This window comes from Marmota marmota, unplaced genomic scaffold (assembly GCF_001458135.2).
Source record: "Marmota marmota marmota unplaced genomic scaffold, marMar, whole genome shotgun sequence".
Classification (NCBI taxonomy): Eukaryota; Metazoa; Chordata; class Mammalia; order Rodentia; family Sciuridae; genus Marmota; species Marmota marmota.
In genome coordinates, this window is record NW_025999982.1 from 14043331 (window position 1) to 14067259 (window position 23929).

The following is a 23929-nucleotide window of genomic DNA, read 5'->3' on the forward strand; positions in this document are numbered from 1 at the left end:
GCTAGCACCTTGCCTCCCCCGAGGCATTTAAGCTAATTATAGGAAAAGATTTTCCGCCTTTGAAATCCCACAGCATTTGCAAGTCTCTCTACTGGACATAGTTTCACTAGGCTGTGATTTTAAAGGTTTCGCTTCTGTGATTCTCTTTTAGGAAATAGGCAAGATTCCAGTTTTTTTTAACCATCATGATCAGAGTCATACGATGTGATTTGAAGTGCTGAGCTGGTAAATAACTCATCAATTCATGGTGTACCGGTAGCCAATACATATACTTAACAATCCTTCTAGGAGCACCCACTCTGTGCAGAAACTCACAGGCACTAGGAAAAACCAGATCCATACATAAGAGCCCCACCCCTGGTGCTGTCTATAACAGAAACAAACATTATGCTGACCAGCATTACTAATTTGAACTATATCAAGAAATGTCAAGAGAAGAAAAGGAAAATATTTTATGATTTTAAAAAAACAGCCCTGATTTATTGGTTATTCACATTTAATTCAATCCAGAAAATGGCAGATCCTGCAAAGAATGATTAGTATTTTTTATTTCCTTCTTCTAGGTATTGGGACACAACACAAAGCGACCTTGAGTAAAATGTATGAGCCCCATAGTCATCTGGCATGAGAAGAGCACATTCTGCTTGCCTGGGACATTTCACTGGATTCTGTAAAGCCCACAAGTAACAGGGAGCCACTGTATCTGTAATGAAGTCAATTCAAACTGTGTGGAGCCAGGAATCTCTTCTTCATTCTCACACACAGCTGTGTCTGTTCCTCAGATAAACAACAGTGGCCAGAATTCTAATACACTTTCCAGAATTGTGAACAGGTAACGCTTCTGCTTCTCAATTTAAGCACTTCATCTCTTATAGCCAGGACTCAACCCCAGCTGCATAATGGAATCAATTTGGGGATTAAAAAACAAAACCAAAAAACAACATGCCAAGACCTCTTCCCCCAGAGATTATGGCTCAGTTTCTCTGGGAAAAATGTCTGGACATTGTTTTCTTTTTATGAAGTTCCTGGGATGATACTAACGGACAGCAGGTATTCAAGTCTACAAATATCTAAAGCAGGAAATAGTTTGATGTACCTTCAAGATTCCCAGCAAAACATCTACCCTGTTGCTACAAAACATACAGAATCCAGCCAATCACCTTGATTCTCTATTCCATGTAACTTTTATGCTCATATTACCAACCAAGAGTAGGGGTGAAAAGCCAGTGATCTGAGTATATTTTCATCTCAGTGCCCACAAAGATTTGTTGTGTGAACCTAGGTAAATTAAATTAAGCTCTGCACCTCTAATTTTTGTATCCCATAAAGTAGGAATAAAAATGCATGCTTTACTTGTGGCATAGTGAAAGGAGAGGTATAAAACTATTTTAAGAACTAAAAAGTTGCAAATAGATAAAAGAGATTGAATTTATTTTTACAGGAAATTGATCAGCCTTACCAAGCAGAGTAGGTGTGACCCCATGATAACTTTTGACTGCTGTGAAATGCTCCAAGTACCATGTGATCCAGTGTGTGATATTACTATATTATTGCCATTACTCAGTAAGTGTCATACTCGGTGAGTACAGAATTAGACCACAAGGTCTCAGTGGGGCTAACACTCTTCATTGAAATTATTATTATCAGATTAGCCACTGGTCTAGAGAAAAGACAGGCAGACAGCTTTAACAAGATAGTGTATGATAGGATCTCTAAAACCAGCAGGGCCAAGTGGAGAAATCTTAGGGCAAACAAACTAGCAGCTGATATATTTTGTAGTTTCTCTTGGGTTTCATGTTGGTGCTTGGTACCAACTCTAAAATCTCTGTTCATGACCCATATCATTATTATTTTTTTCTCATTCACTTGTCTCTTAACAATATACAGGGGACTGGGGGATCTAAAAGGCTACCTTCAGTGGGATGTGTAAGTGCTTGCCTGTAATCCCAGCTATTCAGGAGGCTGAGACAGGAAGATTGAAAGTTCAAGGCCAGCCTGGGCAACTTTGTGAGACCTTGTGTCAAAATAAAAATAAAAAGGGCTAGGGATGTAGCTCAGTGGTAAAGCACCCCTGAGTTCAATTCCCAGTGCCACAAAAAATAAAAATAAACAAAATAAAATGCCACCTTTTAAAAGATGGAAAATAATGAAAAATGAACATCTCTTTTCAATACATTTATTATCCATTGGATAAAAAGGGAATCTCTCCTATCTTTGTCCCAGTTTCCCTATGGCTGCCACTTTATCCATCTATCCATGTATCCATCAATCTATATAAATCATTTCCTTTTATTTTTTTTCTCCCCTTTCATTTCCAGAATAAGATTGTCTCTGATGTCTTTTAAGGAAAAGCCCAAACCACTAGTTAGCAAATCTAGAGCTTTGTCATTGAGAAGTTGTTATTAATATCAATAATCACCAAAATAAAAAAAAAAGCAGAAGCAGCAATGGCAAAAATGAGTGAAACTCTCAGTCTTTTCTAAGTGTTTAAAGAGCTACTTGTGTTCCCCCTGGGTCATTTAACCTTACACAGTGTTGTCATGGGTCAGCACAGGAATCTAAGAGAAAATATTGTGTTCCTGTACCCAGCTTGTCGTAAGAGCTGGGAAGAACAGGAAAAAAAAAAGCCCTTTAAATTGGTAAAGCAGCAAAGAATTGATGGGATAATCTTGGGGGTATATGCATATTGGGGAACATAGATCTTGAAAAACTACGCAATCTTTTAAAGTAAGAATATATTTATGTATTACTCATGTGATTTGAAAATGAAAAACAAATCAACTGCATTGACCCCTTAAGAAAGGAAAAATGGCTGTTGTGAAGGTACATGGCCTGGCTTTGTGGAACATATAAGAAAGCATAGTTTAAAAAGCAAGGCACACTTTATAGAGTTTTTCCTTCTTTCCAGGATGTTCAAAATAAGTCTGCCCAGATCTTAAGCCCCATCACTCTCACTAACCTTCTTCCCTGCTCTGACCATAAGCTCTCGTCCCATCAGACATGGCTAGGAGTTCTCCCTCACCCTGACCCTGGACTGGGAGCTGAGAGAAGATGCCAGGCTCCTCCTGCTATCTAGATGCAGTCTTCCCCTTCTCAGAACAACCACCATGGCTACCTGGCCATGGAAACGCTCGGGGCAGGACAACAGTACGCTAGTTCATAGACGCTCTGGTTGTGATCGTATTTTCTGGCTCAGGGATGGGAGAATTCATTTTTAAAACAGCAAACAGTCTGTACTAAACAGAAAATTCAACAGGATCCTGGCTGGCTGTCTGACAATCTTCCTAAATATAGTCTTATCGCCTGGACCAATGATGTGCACAGTGCTCTTGACAACACACCTTCCCTTCCCAGCACATGCCACAGCTAAGAAAAAAATAAAAAATCAAGCAAAGAGAATTAAACTTGGAAGATAAGCCTTAAGAGGAATGCAGAAGTGACTCACATCCCTCAGAGGACTTGATACAGTGGGAGACAGACCGCAGTAGGAGAAACACTTGTTACCTGTGCAGGACCGAAGTCACCAGACTGGCTCCTTCTCTGATCCGACGTTGAAAAGCTTTTCCTATGAAGCCATTTGCCCTGTAGCCTCCTCAGGGACTACTTCACGCCCAGTGGAGAAAGAGCCGAGCAGGACTCATGGCAAACTTTCAGCAGGACCGGCAGCTCCTGTGCCTCAGCTTAAACCTCACTGGGGTCTCCCCCAGCTGGGATCCTCCAAGCCTCACAGACCCATCCCCAAGAGCCTTGCTGCTGTTAAAAACAAAAAGTAATTTCCTGATCCTCTTCCCCCGATGGCGTGTGCAGTTTCCCTCCCGCCCAAGGGAAGTCCTTCAGATTTTCTTATCTGGAAACCTCTCCACCAAGTGGACAGACTTGTTTGGCCAATGCCCCTTATTCTTGCTTTTCTTTCTCTGAACAGGAAAAAAAAATCAGAAAAACGAAACCAGTGCAAACCAAAACTGGGTTGGAGCTAGTGAATGGTGCTGGATGCTGGGTTTAAAACTTCGAAAGATGACCACCAGCTTAGATTGCGTGGGGAAGATTTATGTTCATCCGTGAGCTCCTCGCCTCCAGCAGTGTCAAGAAGTCAGAGAATAAAAGAATCCCCGCAGGTTGGGAGACCTGACCCTGGGTTTGAGGAGGGCTGCACTTCACATATGCCACATCAGGGGAATGTCTAGTTCTCCTAGGTGTCCTGGAAAACTGAACATTTATGCATCGGACTACACCTGCAGTGACACTTTAATATCATTTCGATAACACTGATATTTAAAGATAAGGAGACATGGAAAAGGTCCATTTGGCAAGGTGCAGTCAGGTTGTTGTTTTTTTCTGAGCTGGAATTAATCCTATCCATCCTCACTTTACAAGTCAGGTCACTGAGGTCCAAGGAGAAATAGTGGTCTACTCAAAGTCAGACTATTGATGGGAAGTGATAGATTATCATCTAATTGTTCTTAAACTTTTTTTCGGGGGAATGCTATTCAAATGCTGTTGGATATCTAGAGCTCAGCCCACAAAAAGGTTGATGAACGAGGTGTGGCATGGAGTGCAGGAATCTGCATGGGAAATAAGTCCCCCAGGGGAGCCTGATGCAGGCAGTCCCAAGATGGTATTTAGAGAAGCCCTCATAACATAGGACTGGGAGTCAGACTGTAGGGAGTCTAACCATACTCCCACCCAGATCTATTTATGTGGCCTTATGCACTTCAGTTGACCTCCTTAGGGTTCAGTTTTACCATGTATGAAAGTGGGATAATAATCATGCCGACTTCATCATAGGCTCTGTGAAGCTCAAGAAAAACTTAAGCGAGGTTAGCTGTTAACTGGAGACGTGGCTCTACTGCCTCCGAGGGCATGTCTGTCACTGCTTCCACCCCTACCCTGCCTCTCTCTGACCTTATTCTCTTTCAGTTTCCATCTGAAACTAGGGTACGGCATCCATAGACTAGAGACAAAAGTCAAGTATAGGCATCCCTCGGGGATTGGCTTCAGGAGCCCCAGTACACGCCAAAGTCCACAGATGCTCAAGTCTCTTATATAAACTGGCGTAGTATTTGCCTTTAACAACTTACACACATCCTCCCGTGTAATTTGAATCATCTAGGTTACTTATAATACCTAATAAACCAAATATGGTGTAAATGCTATGTAAATAGTTGTTCTATTGTGTTGTTTAGAAAATAACGACAAATAGTCTATGCATGCTCTGTACAGATGTAATTTTTTTCTCCTAGATATTTTCAATTCAAGATGGGTGGGTGGAATTCATGGATACTGAACCAACAGCATGTGGAAGGCTGACAATATTTGAATAAAGAACCTTTTGAACCTTCAAAATTTATTTTCCACTTCTAGGTATTGATTCTCAATTGCATTCTACAGATCAAATTGTATATATTTTTCCAGAAAAAACAAGCGGCTGTCAGAGTGAGCCCCTGGCAATGCTTCTTCTAAAATGCTCTGCTTGCACTTCGGTGGCTGGGTGCAGTTGGCTTCCTGACATGGAATGAGGCATTGTCAGAGTGGTTGTCCCTTCCCTGAGGAGCAATTCCTCTCACCCGCAGGTCCCTGCTTGTTGCTAGGAACACTCTGTGCTCCCTGCACACACTTTACAATGAAAACAAACGCAAATTAAAAAAAAAAAAAAATAGAAGCACCATATGGTCTCGGCTGCAGCCCAGAATAAACTGCTGATGGAGAGATCTTGTCCTGTCACAACGACAGCTGGAATTGATTGACACAGATGTCCTTCTTTTGACTTCTAAAATGTTGGAGTGGGTGGCAAGTTGAACTCAAACTTCTTCAAGCAAAATGCCAATGCAGCCCAAGTAACTAATTCCCTGGTCGTGTTACCCATGTTGGTTAGTAGGAAGAGTCTTGCACAACTTCAGGGTACAGCATTACTAGAGACACAGCTCCTACTTGCTCAGACAGAAATTTCAGCACCAAATAAATACCTATTTCCCAGCATGTTCCATTTCCCTGCTCTGTTGCCACTGCCCTCTTCTCGTTTGTTCTCTTGGCACAGATTTTCTGGTGACAATTCCCTTGCCTCCTTCACACTTTCCTCAAATACAGTTGCCACTCCCCCACTAGAATGGAAGCTCCCTGAGGGAAGACATGACCGTTGGACTGATTTGAAGGTGTAACACACCAGCAAAGTTCTTACAGTAATGCCCCAGCTGCAGAGCAGCATAAGCAAAAAATTCAATCTAAAAACACTCCCACATCCACATCTTGGCAGGGTAAGTTCTTTGTTTTTTTCTTCTTGTTGTATTTTAAATCCCCAACCAGATGTTGGTAACCCTTTTGACCCAATGTCACCCAGGGTCAGCTCTCTTTTGGTATTTCTATATGAAAGCCAGGAAAATTCTTCACTGGCACTGACCTGTCCTTATGCAAGGAAGGAACCAACAAATAATTGGGCAATTTTATAGTATACAAACGGTCTTATTCTTATCTCCTGTGTGTGTATTTTGGCATAGTCTCCACTAATGGGATTGGTCATATTTGTGCTCAGCTGCGGGTTCCCAGGTTTAGGTGCACTGTCCTCTGTTGGACTGTGTCCTCACACCTTCTCCACGTACTCATCTTTCAGATATAGATGGTATTTGGCTGTGGAGGATCAGAGTCTTCTGACATTTGAGCCAACTGGACACACCTGACAACTTCTTTCTATCACTGATTATGCCTCCAGTGAGGGCCCCAGCCTCGGGCAGAAATCTCACACACATTCCAAGTAGAACCTTGTTTTGGACTCTCCTACCTTCCTCGTCCTTTCCTGGTACAGAAAAACTTAAGATACGGCTCCATAGAGGTGCCAACAGAGGTCAACAGAGACATCAAAAGACCTTCTCTTTATTGACCTTTTTCCTGGGCAATTCTGATTCTGTTCTTCAAGTGCCACCTTCAGTTCTTAGAGATGAGAAGCCAACCATGAAGAAGAAGGTACTTGCTAATGCCGAGGCATGACATGTGCCACCCTCATGATGTCATAGTTATTGATCGACTGAATGTGTCATTCAATGCTCTTTCTCTACTCCCCCCTCTCCTCCAGGATCACGCAAGAGAGCAGAGTGTTTGAGGGTGTGGGCCCTCCTTGTTTTGGCCTGGAAGGGAATCTGCAAAAAAGAAAGCTGCCCTTTTCCTCTTAAAGGGTACACGTTCTTTGGACCATGCACACTAGGTGATCAATCCCCTGCTAACCTCTGCTTCTTTGTTGGGTATCCTGATGTGGATGCTCTGCACTGGCAGATATCAAGAACTACAAGTGGCAGCAAGGGTGATCTGCAAACATCTGGTAGGTCCTGGACTTGAACCTGCAAGGCCTTGTCTTTGTGAGAGCATCTCCGATTCACATTCCATTGTTCTATGCTGTTTTCAAGACCTCAACTTTCCCTATGACCCTAAAATACCGCCCCCTTATTATAAGACAATTTCCTCAGAATTTACCAAGGTGATTAGTGAACAACCATATTGACAAAACAATTAGAAAATATTAGCTGGAGAGTCATCCATGCCAGGAGAAAAATCATAATCAAGTAATATTTGAGTAAAGAGGGGCCAGGTGATCATCTGTTCTAAATCCCTAGTGTTGGGTGAACTTGAAAGGTTTAACTAAAGTGACAACTCCCACTAATGTGAGGGCCAGAATAAGAATTTAGATCATCCACTTAGCCATGCAGTCCTCTTAACATTACATCTTAGTTAGTGCCTCCTTCCCTCACACACATTTTCCCATCTCTGATTTCCTGGGAGGAGAAATGGTTCTAAGTAGAATATTGGCACCCAGAAGTCAAGTCCTGAAACACATCTGCACTGTGAGAATAATCAAATATCTGCCAATGTTTATTCATTAAATAGAGATGACACTTGTTATGCAAGCCAACAACAGAATTCCCTGTTAACATCATCATTGCCACAGTTAAGCAGTCTCTCCTCCAACAACTCTCAAGTCCCGCACGCTTTCTGAGCCCAGCTTTAATTGTAAGGGGTGATAAAGGCCGACAACTTCTGACAATGCCAATAAACAAACCTTCCCAATTAACAAGGCAACAAGCAAGCTTTATTCCAGAGGTTTCTTTTCACCACACTCCAAGCCAGGCTAAGATCAAGCCCACATCATGCTATCTGTCTGTTTTATTCAACATAGACAGAATCTCTGGCTAAAATGTTTCCTTTACATTCTCATCTGATTCCAACTAAAAAGATGCTGTAAAACGGGGTGACCACCACAGTAACACATGGGGGATGGAGCCGATCCAGGTTAGATTTGGTTGCAGAACCAAGCCTAACCCAAATGTTGACCATAGATCCCTGTCACTCAAGGATCTAGGTAAAATTGCTCCATCCCAGGTTACGGAAGTTCAGAGTGCTTCACAGAGCACCTGTGAACTCTCAGAAGTGTTTCTATCCTCTTGATATACTCAAACCATAGGACTCCCACTTTGCACATATGGGCATCTGGGATGCCCCAGGTTGGTGCAAATGAGAGGCAGCCTCTTCTTAGAATTCCATGAATTACACACACACAGAGAGAAAATGTGAACATGAAGATTTAGGGGTAAGGAAGTCAAAGACCTACTTGAAAGCTGTGACTGGAACAGTGGACATCACTACTGTCAGGTGCTTTTCCACCCCTCCACTGTGCTGTTCAACAGGCCCTGCCTTCTTTGGTGCCAGCTTCTCTAGCCTTACAGATGGATCCCCTTCTTCCCTGCAGTCTATTCTCCCATCTATGGGAACAAACATCATCCATTTCTTACCTTAGGCATGAAAACCTCTACTCTCTTCTAAAGGGTCTCAAGGTCTCAATTGTTTCCTAGGTGCTTGTCAAAAGATAGCTCCCTCGCAAGGAAGACCACTAAGACAAATAAGACAATCACTCCTCCGAATTGGGACAATTCCACAGCTGGAGGCAGGGAGGTTATTCATATCATATAATGTCTAAGAAGGATCAGGGATTTCTGAGTGGAGACAGAAACAATACTAAACTTACACTTGTAGTTTTGTCTTGTTTTTTTTTTTTTTCTTTTTTCTTTTTTTCCCCCTTTGCAGTACTGGGGATTAAACACAGAAGTGTTCAACCACTGAGCTACACCCCTAGTTATTTTTTAAATTTTATCTTGAGACAGGGTCTTTATAAGTTAGCCAGACTGGCCTCTGAGTTGTGACGCTCCTGCCTCAGCCTCTTGACTTGCTGGGCAGGCGTGCACCACTATGCCTAGCTGGTAGTCTTTTTTTTATGATTCTTGATTCATGATTTAATTAGAGCAAACAAGGACATTAATATAAATCAACCAAAATTTTCCAGGGCCCATGTTCTTCCATGGAAGAATATTAAGTGATTTTTTTTCCATATTAGAATGCAATTGAAAGCATAGTGAATGATACCATGGTGGTCTGAAAAATATGCCAGGTGACATAAGAAGTATAAGCTGTCACCATTATGGCAAATACCAAACAAACAAACAAAAACCTCCTATATCCAATTGCCCCTAATTCCTGAAATTACACTTTTAGGGAAACAATGGTTTAAATGAAGGAACAGCCTCTCCTCTGACTCATGATTTTGAAAAGTTGATATTGTGCATTTCCATTTCCAGTGAGTTGCATATTAGTGTGAATTAGTTTAAGTTAGAAGTTAAAGATGTTTTAACATGAAAGAGCAGAGGAAGAGGAAAATAATGAGGTTGAGAGGAGAGGGGAGCAATGGAGGATAGATTTCAGAGCATCCTTTTTTTTTCTCAAATAAAAAGCACATATTGTTATATCTACAGGGAGAGGCAGATTCCAATACAATAATAATTATGAACTTCAATAATGATTTTCATCAATGGATAGATCATCCAAACAGAAATCAGCAAAGGAACTTTGGAGTTAGATAATACTATAGGCCAATATGCTAAGGGATCAGTTCTATAGTTCATTACTAGGGAAGTTTCTCTGTAGAAACCATGAGGAGGAAGTGAAATGCTCTCTCCTGAGAATGAAGCTGGCTCTTGGTATTGCTTGGTTAAAACTGCCATTTGACACTGGTGATCATTCTTTTCCCTTTGCAAGGGTGAGAGGGAGGTAATGCTTTCTGAGTGGTTAAGATGATCACAGCAAGTGTTGGTGAGGATGTAGAGAAATTGGGACTTTCATACATCACTAGATTAGTTCCACAGAGCAGTGGATCAGTGATTTTCAGAAATGTTGGCCACATTTCAGGCTGTCATAGTAGAGTACCACAGACCATGTGACTTAAATGAGACAAATTTATTTTCTTACAATTCCAGAGCCTCAAAGTTCAGGATCCAGGTGATCTCAGGGCTGTTTTCCGGTGAGGCCCATTTCCTGACCTGTAGAGGGCTGTCTTCCTCCTCTGTCCTCCTGCGGCATCTTTTTTGTCATATTTCTCTGGGTCTAGAACTCTGTCTTTCCCCTCTGTTCTTCATCAGTGTTGATGGTTACCAAAATAAAAAATCTGGGTGGTCTTCTCTACAGTCCTTAGGGGTCCTGGTCACATCCACCCATCAGTAGAGATCTCCTCTCCCCTGTTCCCCACTCAGGGGTTTCTGCTGTCCCATGTGGATGAAACTGAAATGGCAAAAGACAAGAGTGGCCTTTTTCAAATGCTCAGAGCAGTCCTTAAGGGCGTCTGAGGCTGGGCACACAGCTCACATATAACCATCATATTGCTGATTTGATGGACTTGCAGTTCTATGATTTAATCAGTTTCATCACTATGAACAAACAGGTGAGCTTCAGGGGGCATTAATGTGCACAGAAAGCTTTGTGTGGATATTAAATCATAGAACTGGGGGTTCTATGATTTAATCAGTTTCATCACTCCTCACAATGACTATCACACACCCCCTTGTCCAGCAGTAGGCTTGCCTCATGCTTCCCTGAGAACAGGGAGTCAGTTACGTGGGGAAAGCTCGTCTTCTTACACAACACATCTTCAGCCTTCCTGCATCTGTGCTGTTCTTTTTGATCTTCACTCCAGATCGGGAGGATGACATGTTCCTTTTCCCCCCCGATGGCCGGCCATTTCCTCCACTAGTTCAGGTCTCCTTTGCTCTTACTTTCTCAGCACTGAGTGGGTCCCCCTGGCCCTCCCCAGTAACTGAAACATTCCTCTGTTTCCCTTCACAGCAAAACATAACCAAAGAGCTGAATGAGCAGATTCTGCCCCCAGCTGCTCAGCCCTTCTTCTGAGCCCTCAGTGTGAGACTAATCACTCTTCTTTCCCTAGTCCTGGACATTCAAAAGCAAAATCACAGCATGGTTTTGGTTGCTAACATATCCACACAAGGCTTTCTGTGCACATTAATGCCCCCTGAAGCTCATCTGTTTGTTCCTAAGAATTCAGCAAACCCCTACATGTATAGTGAAGTAGTCTACTATCTTGGCCAGAGTAAAAGTAATTTCTGAGGAAGAGCCAGAAATCTCTAGCACATAACATATGCTTAATAAATTTTCCAAGACCTACAATATAAAAGTAACATGAATAGTTCAATACTACCTTCTGGTCAACCAGAGAAGAGCCATCCCTGTGGTCAAAATTGCCATCCCCCAAGTAGCATCCCATCTCCCTACCGAGTCCCTGCTGTTGGGCCCCTGTTTTATGTCCTAGAGTTATGTCCCTGTACTAACACTCTCAGTTCCTTGAGGGATGGAATATTCTTTTTAAAAAGCTCCTTCAAGAATACATAATATATTCAGACACAATGACAACATATGGTTGAGAAAGGAATCGGGACAAAATACTGGCCAATGCCTGTGTCTATGAAGAAGGACCTTGGCTCTGACATTCAGCCCCGAGGACAGACTGAAAAGAGGCTCAGTGGGGAGAAGTACAAGGCAGGGTCAGCAGTGGTGGGGACAGAAAATGAAGCACAAGTGAGAAGGAATCAAAATTTCTGAAGTTCCGCTCCTTGGGAAGAAGGAAGAATGTTTCTTTTAAAAACACAGAGATGCAGAATGTTGAAAAATGACAGAGGGTCACAACTGAGCTTTGGGAAACTGAACAGCTAGCAAGGTCTCAAGAGGCCAAGAACAACACTTTTTTATGTTGCCCATAGGGAATTATTTTAAAGAAAATAATTCTTCTATGTAAGGGCACATAATCTCTGACACATTACTAACCTACCTTGCTTTCTTGGGGGTATTAGCTATTTCTACCAAGAAGCTAGCTATAAATCCATTGACTCCTCAGTGCCCCAAACCCAAGCAGTGGCTGTTCATTGGTCTGTTCTGCTTCATACCTAAGGGCAAACTCTAGGAGATGAACTGACTTTCTCCTTGGCCTGGTGATAAGATTAGTAAACATGGAGGTGAGTGGTCCTGGGCTCCAGCCCATACATCCTAAGGTTTTCAGATGGGAAATGTATGGTAAAGGTGTTCACAGTGGCTGCTACTGCTCTGCTCTGCACAAACAGAAGCCTTACTTTATGGAAATCACCAGCCTCCCACAGCTCAGTCAACGAGGGGTCTAGGTTCCCAAATTCCAGACCTTTCCTAATTACACTGCCTTCTATGTATCAAAGTCTGCATCTCATGACTGCTAAGTTATTTTTAGACCTGAAACACAGCACACAAAACACAGCTACACATCAACAATTACATGTTTATTCCAGGCCCACACCCCTCTGGTTGCCTCATCTGACCTGGAGCATTAAGAGAGGGAAAGCCAGATATATTTTTATTCGCTTCATACACACGCACTTACACATGCACCTACGCCACACGCATTCACACTTCTCCATGTTGCCAACTGGATGGAGTAAAGAAGGCAGGAGCATCACCTCCTCACCTGCATTTGGGGCCCCTCCCAATATCCCAACCTGGCGTCACCAGTTCCAGAGTGTGTCCTGAACCCTTCATGCCAGCATAGGAGGCCTTTGTTCTGCAGGTCGCCTGATCTCTCTTCACTAGCCTTGTCTGTCTTCACTTGGAACAGTCCTTTTAGGATACAGGTGTAAAGATGGTTGTGGAAGGACCCGGCACTGCCAAATTAAGTAGAGAGAGAGCCCAGGGAGAAGGAGCTTCAAGACTCACTAGGCATTTCCCATCTTCTCCAGGGGAAGCTAATCTTGCCTTGCTCCCTTCCCAAGCCCCCCACCTGCTCCTGATTAGCTCCATCTGGAAACATCTCTCCGACCAAGAGGAAGGAAGGCATGCGCGATTCTCTTTCAGTACACTGCCAAGCCCCCCGGCCACCTGAAAAAAATAAGTGTGGTGTGTGATGCTGACCTGGGGTCAGAAGGGAAACAAGCTTTGGCTCCACTCGACCCTGAAGGAAGGAAGCAGGAAGCCTTGCTGGGGGACAGGGGTGAAGCAGCCCTCTGGGACAGGCTGTCCTGTTACCTTCTGACCTTCTCCCTAATCAAGAATGTGGGATGAATGGCTCCGGTACGGGAAGCAGAGCCTCTGACATCAATGTCCACCCCTCTATCAGATTTAAAGAATTTATCTTGTATGAGAAATAATCCTAAGGCTGCTACTAACTGTTTACACCATGCTGAGCACAGCGTGCCAGGTCCATATAGATCCCGGGAAGTCTCCCAGGGAGGAGCCACCAATATCGCATTTCAGAAACCAGAGCTGCCGCCTCCTGCCTGTGGTGGGGGTTCACTCCAAGTTCAATGCCCCTGCGAGTCTCGTACCTGCAGAATACCCTCCTGGCCTGCTGACCTTCACAATTGCACTGTTGGGCATGTGGCACTAGTGTTCTTGCTCAAATCTATTGTTAGCAAAATCCAGCAGGTCCTACAGTATGACACAAAAATCCAGCAGGTCCTACAGTATGACGCAGAAATCCAGCACGTCCTACAGGTCCTATAGTATGATATAGAAAACTGTAAAGCCAACTTCCCAGTAACGTGTAATCTAGATGCCAAGTATCTTCTCATTTTTTCCTTCCAGATCTGCCTACAGTGCTTGTCCCCTCAAAACATCCTTCACATGACAATATGTTGAGCAAGACGACATTTAACTGAGTACGAATATAGGGACAGTAGGGGTTTACATCACACCCTAGGAAACAGCTTAACTCTTTGTTCAGCAGGCCTCTTCTTCCAAGACACGCATGCATTGATTTCATCACCAAATATGTATTGAACATTTATACACCAGATGCTGTTCTAAGATCTGGGGATGAGTAGTAACTCAGTAGCTGTCCCCCAGGAGGGTGCTGGCTGGCCTCAGTTTACCCTCCAGATGCATTTCTGCCCTTCTCAGCCCTGCTCAGTGCCCCAAGAGGCCAACCCTGCATCCTGAAGCACCTTGTTCTCTGGGAGGGCAATGGGAGAGTGGAGAGTGGGAGATCCCAGCAGGAGATTGCAGGGTGAAAGAAAAGGGGAGCCAGGTATCCACACCTCTGCTCTTCAGCCAGACTGCAGTTTGGGCAGTGGCTGTGTTCCTCCTCCCACAGTCTCAGATTTGGGGGGAATCCCCCATCACCCACAGCCACAGACCTGGCCAGATTCCTCTGATACTATCTTCCTCCCCAGGATTTTTGCCCCTTTGTGCATGAGGAGAGGAGATCTCTGGTGGCAGCTCCCCATGCTACTGGCCCTCTGTTGACTAACTACCCACTCTCTTCTGTTAATCTTGAAGAGTGTCTCTTCTTTTCTTCCAGGACCTTGACTGATAGAGTAATATAGACAATAAACAAATTTGTTGCATATCAGATGAACAAAAATGCTATAAAGAAACAAAGCAGGGCCAGGGCAATAGGGTGAGTGTGTTGGTACAGGTGGCATTGAGCTCCCTTTCTTCCATGTTATTGCAAGTCCCCCTTCTGACCCTTAAACACCGCTACCCATCATTGGGTTTTCTACCTGCTATTGGGTTTTCTGCTGGATCCTCAGTTTTTCTTATCTTTGAACAGAGCAGTTCAGGCCACCTAAATGCCTCCCTTCTAATGTGCTCCTCAGTGCCCCAAGCAATGTGCCCTCCAGTAGTTACCACTCTAGTTCCAAGACAATATTAAGAGTATCAATAATGAGAAATGTTTTCTATCATGAGTTGTTTATGAATAAACACGATTTGCAGTTTCATTTTGTGTGTTTGGGAAACGTGCACTTTTTAATCCTGGAAACGAGTTCCCAGGCTGGCCCTGCGCAGGCTTTGTTGGCAGAATGAGGATGTTCCAGTGCCCTCTAAAGCATTCCTCACTCTTTCCCTTCCCATTTGCTGGCCTCACAACCATCATCTCCAGTCTCCTAAGCATAGAATCACAGCCAAGTGAGAAGTCTCCCTCCCACCTTGCTCTCATTCTTGACAAATGCTGCTGACTTGGCAGGTAGCACATCTATTTCTGTTTTTTCTTGCTCTATCGTCTAGGAAGGCAATGACAATAACAAGCTTAGGGTTGCTTTCTAAAAGGAAACTGAGGTTCTGGTAGTTGAGGCCCCTGCAGGTGAGAAGTCCTCTAAGCAACTGATGACATCTCCAAGCCCCTCTCCTCTTCCCACCCTATGAAGGACCATTGTGGTGGGCAGGGATCAGCATCTTGGACTGGATCTCGGTAAATCTCCTGGGAAGGCTACTTAATAAGACTTCAGGGAATCTGTTGACAAGAATCTCCAGGCCCCTTCTGTGTCCTTCTCCCCAGATCTCAAGGTGGAGTCCCAGAATCTTCACCATCAACCAGCTCTCCAGTTGACTCCAGTGCAAACAACTGGAGTCTGAAACGCACTTCTCTGGAGATCTGCTCCAATACCTCACAGGGAGCCCTCCCCTCTCTCCAAATTTGCTTTATTTTCCCATTCTTTAAATTTTTACTGATTATATCAGAGCAACAGTCCTGGGGACTTATCCTTCCTTTAATCAGTGACCCTCTTCTACCTGCTGGAGTGAGAATTTGCTTTCACGGTGTTGTTGAATGGCCAGCCTCAGGTATCTGGAAACAGCAGATCTGGCTGGAGCTAGGTGGAAACCAGGTGGCCTGACAGGTGTGGAGGGGAGCGAGGGTGCTGGCTTGGGAGGATTGTGGGGAGTCATGCAGAAACAGCAAATAAATAGACCACCAAATTGGTGCATCTGAGTTACTTCAACTAAAATTCCAGAGTGAAAATTAAACCAATGAGGGGAAAGAGCAAGGTAATGAAAGCGTATTGTTTCTCGGGCTCAACGAAAGTAGTTTTCCATTTATTTCCTTTTTATACAATCATAGTTAATTCGAATTATTTTTAGCAACTTCCCTTTGAACTCATTGTTTGAAAACTCAAAAGTGACTTTCAGTAAGGGTTGAATTTTGTTTGTGAGGAGTTGGAATAGGGAACACCATCTAATTCCACTGGTAAACATAAAGGTAACAAATTGTGTAGGAAACCTTCAAACTTACATTTAGCCCCTTCCTTCTATATGAAATAGAGGTGGTGAATGGAATTATATCCACCATGGATGAATGAGGATTTCTAGGTGCTTCCGGACATTTGGAATAGTGTTTGCAGGTTAATACTCTTTAGTTCAGGCTGCAGAGCTGATTATGAAATTTCACCCAAACTTTTCTCTTGTAACTTGCTGTTTCTATCAGATCCTGTGGGCTTCACCCTGATTCTTCACTTACTTATGTTAATGATGATTAATTCTGCCACTTAATTTTCACATAACTCTTTTCCTCTGAATGTTGAATGTGAGTGATTTCATTTGTGACCGTGATATTAGAGAAGGTGGTTGTTTTTTTGTTTTTTTTGTTTTGGTAAACAAAGAGAAAATAATCACACAGGATCCCCCTTTCCCTACCCATCTGTCCAGTTGAGTTTGGATTTCCCAGCCTCTTCCTGCCTTATCTTTCAAGGAGGAAATAACAGCCCTTAGGATATATTTAGGTCTTCCCCAGCTGACCACACTCAAAGACACAGATCTCCCATTTCCACGTTTGTGGCCCATTCCATAGAGACTCAGATTCAGACTGTTCTAGAATGTAGAGAAATGTGCTCCAAAGCCACAGATCTGAGGCCTCCAAAAGAGCAAATGCTTGGCTCAAGTGTTTGTTCTGGGCAACAAGTGGCTTCCTGCTTAGCAAACTCCAGTTTCAGAGGTCTAATTTTTTAAATTCCAAAGAACCCTACAAGTTACCATATTCTGACCTGGGACAAGACCAAATTGAACCAGAATTGTCAGAAATATTTGGGTTGGATTTTCTTAAACCTCAAAAATGTTAGTAAGAGAAGCATTGACAGCAAAGAAGATAAGAGATTTAGTAATTTTTTTTCTGGATATTTCAAATTTTAGTGTGACTGAAGAATTGCCCACATAATTTTGATTCAGTCCCTAGATTTGCCCTCCAAGGTTCTGCTAAGTGTGGACTTTCAACAAGTACCCTTATCACCACCTGGAAATTTGTTAGAAATGAAAATCCCACCCAAGACCTTTCCAAATCCAAAATGTAGGCCGTGTGCTCCAGGAACCAGCGTTTTTACCCTCTCTGGGTGGTTCTGATGTTTATGAAAGTTCAATAACCTCTGAGATGCAGCATGATTCTTTTTATCATAGTGGTTCTCACTTTGAAAACAAAATACTGATCGCTAGTCCCCAGGCCTAGCTCTGCTGGATCAAAAGCTCTGTAATCACTTAGAGAAATACTGGCAGGTAGACAAGCTCTTGGCTTAGAGCCGGGGGCCTCACTCCTCTCCCCCAACACACACACACACACACACACACACCCAATTGTCTTCAGCTAAAACCTTTAATAATTACAGTTTCTGTATCCACAACCAGCTTTGCCTCTTCCCACTCCTTTTCTCACCCAGCTTTTTTGAGATAAAACTGACAAATAAAAGTTGTTTACGTTTATGTTGCCCAACATGATGTTTTGGTATATATAGGCCTCCTGAAATGGCCACCACAATCAGGCTAAGTGCTGCTCTTGCCTCATCACACCCTCCCCTCTCCAGACCTCCCAAGGGTCCCACAGTCACTGTGTTCTCTGGGTCCCTGCCTAGAACTGTCTACTCTCTCCATTCATATGTCTTAACTCCCACTGTCCTTCACAGCCCAATTCAAGGTCATTCCCTGAAAGAAGTCTCTTCTGACTCTAGTCCTGTGTACACACCTACGCAGTCCCTCTGATAGAGCTCTTCCTGAACTGCCTTCTAAGGATCTATTTATGGGCTCTTCTGCTGTCCTCTGACACCACTATCCTTCCAGGACTTTGTTTGTCTTCTGACATTGGCCCAGTCCCTAGTATAGTGGGAGCACAGAGTAGGCCAATGCTTATTGCAAATGTATCACATGACTAGAGGTGCTAGAAGAGATAAGAGCATGGGGGCATGGTACCACATTTCTGGGGTTAAAGTCCTAGTTGTACCATATATTAGCTGTGAAAGTTTGGGTAAATTACTTATTCTCTCTGTTTCTCAGTTTTCTTGTCTGTAAAATGGACATTAGAGGTGCAGTTATATTAAATGAGGTAATCTGAATCAAGTGCTGAGAGCAGATCCTGGTGAGTATTAGGGCTTCATTGCTACTGACAAAAGAACCAGAAAGTCCTAAGAACCTTTTTAAAAAGCCTCCACATAGGGAATTTTTAAATTCTATTCTCTCTAAATATGTGTGAGTATGACTGTGTGTGAATGTGTGTGTGTGTGTTTCTTTATCTCTCCAAATCAGCTTATTTTCTCTCTAAACTTCCAGTGTTTCTTTCTCCTTCTCCTGATTCAGTTCCCTACAAGTCCCCCACTAAGATTGCACGTTTGTGACCACTATGTGTCACCAGTGTGAATCTGTGTCTGTGTGTATGTGTGTACCTGCATGTGTACATGTTGTGGTGTGGCAGTTCAGTTTTGAGATAAAAACATAACTAGGATATATTAGCAAAATATGGAAATAATTATTAATCAATTCCTTAATTGGAGGTCTGCTTTTTTGAAGGCTAATCCAGTACAATAAATGAAGCTCATACAATACTGAAATTTGTAGTTTATGAAATGATTTACTTGATATGGGTTACGAGTAAAAATAAAAGCATTCAGATTGTAATTTACATTAGACACAAAATTTAAGCATATAAGCAATGGGCAGAATTACCTGATAAAATAAGTAAGGAGAAATTACAGACAACAAATGGGAAAATAGATTAATTTTGTAGAAAATTACTAATTTCTGTTACAAGCAGCCCAGGTTCAATCGCTAGTCACATGTCAGGTTATGTTAGCAACTTGGTTTTACATTTTTATTTTAAAAACTCTCATTCTTTTTACCCATAATTTCATTCATATTCCTGAATGTCCTATTTGCTACCTGGACAAATGTTTTTGAGAACTACTTTGTGTAGAACTCTGTCTTATTACTTTAAGAAATAAATCATCCACAGGTTGGTGCTGGCTGGAAAGTGTGGATTCTGCAGGACTTCTATCCCTCTTGGTGCCAACCCACCTCCCCTCAACATATAGTTTCTAATTTAGTAGGTCCAGGGAGCCTGGGAATTTGCATCTCGGGCAAAACTTGGATAAGTTCATCTACTTCCAGTCTCTAGACCACCCCTGGACAAACCCTGCTCTGCATCACCAATATTGCCTTTGTTATTTGCATTCTCTTATATTAATATTCTACAGACATTATTATAAAAACGCCAAATAGAGATATCAAAGAAATTAGGCTTTTCTAAAATTAGCAGGGCACATGCTTGTTTTTTTTTTTTCCTCATAGCCAAAAGGAGAGGTAGCATCCCACCCATCACCCAGAGTTGGATGAGTCTCTGCCCTGCCCTCTAACACCCCTCCCTGCCCCTCAGGCTTCTGGGAAGGAGGAAGTTGGATGGACTCTCGACTGCCTCAGTGCTCACACTCATTCTCTGTGGTCACCACAGTTCTCCTTTAGAAAATGTGGCAAATCTGTGCTTTGGAAGAAGATAGGACAAATGTACAAGGTGCAGCTCTTGAAAATCTATGCAACGCCACCATCCATGATGAAGCAGAAGCCTTGACATCATGTTATTTCTGTTACTTCAGGGCACCACACTTAAAGTACATGAATAAATGTACAGTACCATTTACAACACATTCATAGATTCTCCCTGAGCAGATATTGAAATACAGCATGAGTGGGGTGCAGCGGCATCTGCCTGTAATCCCAGTGGCTCAGGAGGCTGAGGCAGGAGGATCCTGAGTTCAAAGCCAACCTCAGCAAAGGCGAGGCGCTAAGCAACTGACTGAGACCCTGTCTCTAAATAAAATACAAAACAGGGCTGGGGATGTAGCTCAGCCACATCTGAGTTCAATCCCTGGTACCATCGCCCCCCACCCACCCCCCAAAAAAAGAAAGAAATACAGCATGAAATCCAAGCTGTTATTCATTTCTTGCTTTTAAACAAGGATTAAAAACTCAGATAAGAAGTGTTCAGAATTGTGATTCTGATGTTCATAAAAGGTAAGACTTCGTTAGTAGTCTAAACAGGAATAATTTAAATATTACATTAAAATTAATTGCTAATGCAACCATCCAGAAACAGTACAAGATGTTATTTTGTTAGGATTAAGTCATTTGTGAAATGACACGTTTGCATTCCTAATGATCAAACATTTAATGAAAACCTAATGTGCCAGGTATAATGCCAGGGACTAGGAATAAAGACATGAATTTGATGGCATTCTGTCCTTGGAAAGAAGCACCTGAGAACTTGCCCTGAGGTTTGAACCAAAAGCACTGGAAGTGAGGTGGGGGAAAAGTGCCACAAGACACCTAGAACAGAGGCCAGTTCTGCACAGAGATGGGGAGATGTGTCAAAAAGAAGCCGGTGACATTTAAAATAGGCTTTGGAGAATAGTTAACCTGACAGAGAAGGTAAAAAAAAGAAAATTTTAGGCAGAGGAATGTACTTCAGCAGGGCCACAGTGAGATGGAGAAGAGAAGTTGGCCCAGGTCAAGTTCATCAGGAAGTTGAAGGGAAAGCAGAGGGAAAGGAACCTGCATAGAAAACCAAGAAGTCACAGCCAAAGGAGAAGAAGGAAGGCGAGAAAGAAGTCTGTGACATCCCAGGAGACAGTGACAAGACCAGGGGACTCAGTAGTCAATGGTGACAGATGCTGTTGATGATGGACTGGATGGATTTGAGGGCATAATGGTCAGAGAGAATCTTGACATGGGTGGTCACTAAGGTACACCCAGGATCAGGGGCACAGAATGGAGTGAATGGTTGGTGATGAGATGAAGACACGAACATGCATGATTCAAGAATTCTGTGAGGGGAAAGGCAGGTGGAAGAGCAGCTAAAGAGGAACATGGGATGGGAAGAGCAGCTTCTATTATCTTAAGATGTGAAGCACCTGAGCATAATTCTATGTCAACGAAAGGGAATATACTGAAGCCACTGGGAGGGAAGGAGTGGCTGAGGGTGAAGTTCTGGATGTTTAATTTGGGGCAGGAGAGGACGGCCAAGAGATGAGTGTTCAGGCTGAAACTAGCATGGAATTGGTGTGACAAGGCCAAGGGAGTTCCTTCAAGACAGCAAATCCCTCTCCTGAGAGCAAGGTGTGGATGTGTGGGCGTGCATGTGGGCACTATCCTGTGCTGGTACTTGGAGGGTTGGGGACAGTGAAGACACCATGAAAATGTCCCTGGAGATAATCAAAGAGTCCCGGGATGGATAAGGGATCATTTCTCTTTTCTAATCCTTCCTGTCCTTAACCCACACTATTTCCTCACTTCTTTGCACCCTCATAATGCACAAAAGTTTGTATCTGGATATATGTATAATTATATCATAGGCTCTGGAATTTTTCTGAGGTAGGGCTTCTGCATTCCCTCAGTGCTTAGTAACATTTAGTCTCAATAAAAAATTCTTGGTTGATTGATAGATATTCCAACTCATCGTGTCCCTGTTTTAGCCAATAAGCAAATGCTAAAGGGGAAAAGCAACTATAATACTACAAGGGTCCTGCCTTGGAGAAAGGGAACTGAAATTGAGTCAGCATTTGTAGTAGGAATGCAGATTGTGGCAAAGAAGGTAGGTGTTTTATCTGGTCTGATCAATGAGTAAGTGCATGTTATCACACCGAGTGAAAAACTTTTTAAATGAAATGTTTATTCCTTATTGCCTATTTCCTCTGCGCATGCGCGCGCACACACAGACATACACAGGTACCTGCACATCTGCAGGTGCACACACACGACTGAATTCCAAAAATCTTTTTGCTTCTTAGCCAGCTGGCAGTGTAATTTTTCTGTGATGGAGTTGTAAGAGCCCAGAGCAAGAGAAAGGGTTAAGTAAGGATCTCTAGTAATGCCTCAACATGTTCTTTGAGGAATAACAAAGAGAGGAAGCACAGCCTTTGTGGAAGGAAATTCCCAGGCCTCACTGTGGACATTCTCAAACTGCCCCGTGAACCCCTGAGGGGTGTCTGATAATAAACACTTGCAAACAAAACAATCCATAAAGGCATTTTTACTAAGATGCTTGCATTCTCACCAAAGGGTTAGAAAACGCTTTCCTGCATCTGGAATCCTGGAGGTGGCCTGGACTTCCACCTGCTGGCAAAGCCCAACAATCCTTCCCTGATGGCATCTGTACGTGCAGGTCCCCCTTGCTCCTTGAACCTTTGATTGTGCAGGAGCTGGAGCTGGAGCTGCTGGAATGCAGATTGCAGACTCAACATGGGTCAGGGCAGACCTGAGACCCTCTGCATCTCCCTGAGACCCCAAAACACAACCTGGCACATTGCAACTTTGAGTAACAAAGCAGTGACTTTCCTTGGGAGTGGAGAGAGCTTGTCAAAGACATGAAGGCTCTGCCAGTTCTTTTATTGCAGTAGCAAAAAAAGAAATAAACAAAAACTGGAAGTGTAATGCTAAATATTTTAACAGAGATTTCTTGCCAGGAACTTACAGCATATTAGTACCAAATTACAAAACCTTAAGTCAAGTCCAGTTTGGATTTGATTACTTGTAGCATTGTACCTTATACCTTCCAAAACTATTACGATGGGAAATCTGTTTTACCCATTTTGTAGATGAGTAAATAAAAAATCAGTAAATGACTACAATAATAGCAAAATTCTGGGTAATTCAGGGATCTGATAATTGCTCTTACAAAGAACAAGTATGTATGTGTGTGTATGTGTGTGTGTGTGTGCATTTATTGGAGCTATGTTTGCTTTTATGACTTTTGTTTTTACTGTGTGTGCTTTTATGACTTTTATTTAAAACTGCTTTGTTAATTGCCATCCAACTCAGCATCCTCAAATGGTGTTCCTGTTTCAGGAGTATACAAGAATCCACTTCATAGCACCAGGGTTAGATACTTGACTACAAATAGAAAGCAGAGCCTTTGTTTTTAAATTGCCATCACTAGTTTCTGAGATATTTTTAGATGAAATAATCATCCATGTATACTCATTTGCATCTGCCCAGAATCGAGACTTCTATCTTGACTACCCCACATCCCCATAGCTGCATTCAGAATCACAGGGACTAAGGGAATGACAGGTCCCAGATTTCACTCTAGGCGGGGTTGACATGAGCCTCCACTCCGGCCTCCTTCTGCCCTTTGTACTGCAACAATGGGCGGAAACACAGCCTTGTTAGAGGAAATTCCCAGGGCCATGCTTTGGACATGAGACAGTTGCTTTGCTATGCTGGGTAGGCTGATGTGCATCTAAAAATAAACACACTGGTCTGCAAGGGTTTCTGTGATTTTTGCCCTGCACAGTTGATTATATTTCAAAGAGATTGTTTTAATATTGTTGTTTTTAAGAAAGCAAGCCTAGGTAAACCGAGAGAATATAACAAATCAAGGCTTTATTTCGATTTGACAAACAGTGGCATTTGCTGATACCCATTTCTGCTTGGTACTTCTGAAAATGTACCAAAACACAGCAATTTTCCATCAAATAGAAATGTCTTTGCAGCACAAGGAGTAACCCACAATCAAGTTGGAGAGTAACCCAAGAAGAGTGGTTTGGAATGAACTTTTCCCTCCTCATTATTC

General features: G+C 42.8%; 1 protein-coding gene and 1 pseudogene across 2 annotated transcripts in view; one reads left to right on the forward strand and one right to left on the reverse strand.

Moving 5' to 3' along the window:
• The window catches only part of Adgrf5 (adhesion G protein-coupled receptor F5), an 89952-nt gene that overhangs the window by 61763 nt on the left and 4260 nt on the right, over positions 1–23929 (reverse strand). The window contains exon 1 of one of the 2 annotated variants that reach the window (XM_015487831.2): positions 3505–3873. The exons of the other annotated variant lie outside the window; for it this stretch is intronic. The gene's annotated coding sequence lies outside the window, so the exon portion shown is untranslated. Of the gene's footprint in view, positions 1–3504; positions 3874–23929 lie in introns of those variants that run through there. 2 annotated transcript variants of the gene reach the window in all.
• LOC125617533 lies at positions 9899–10099 on the forward strand (annotated as a pseudogene).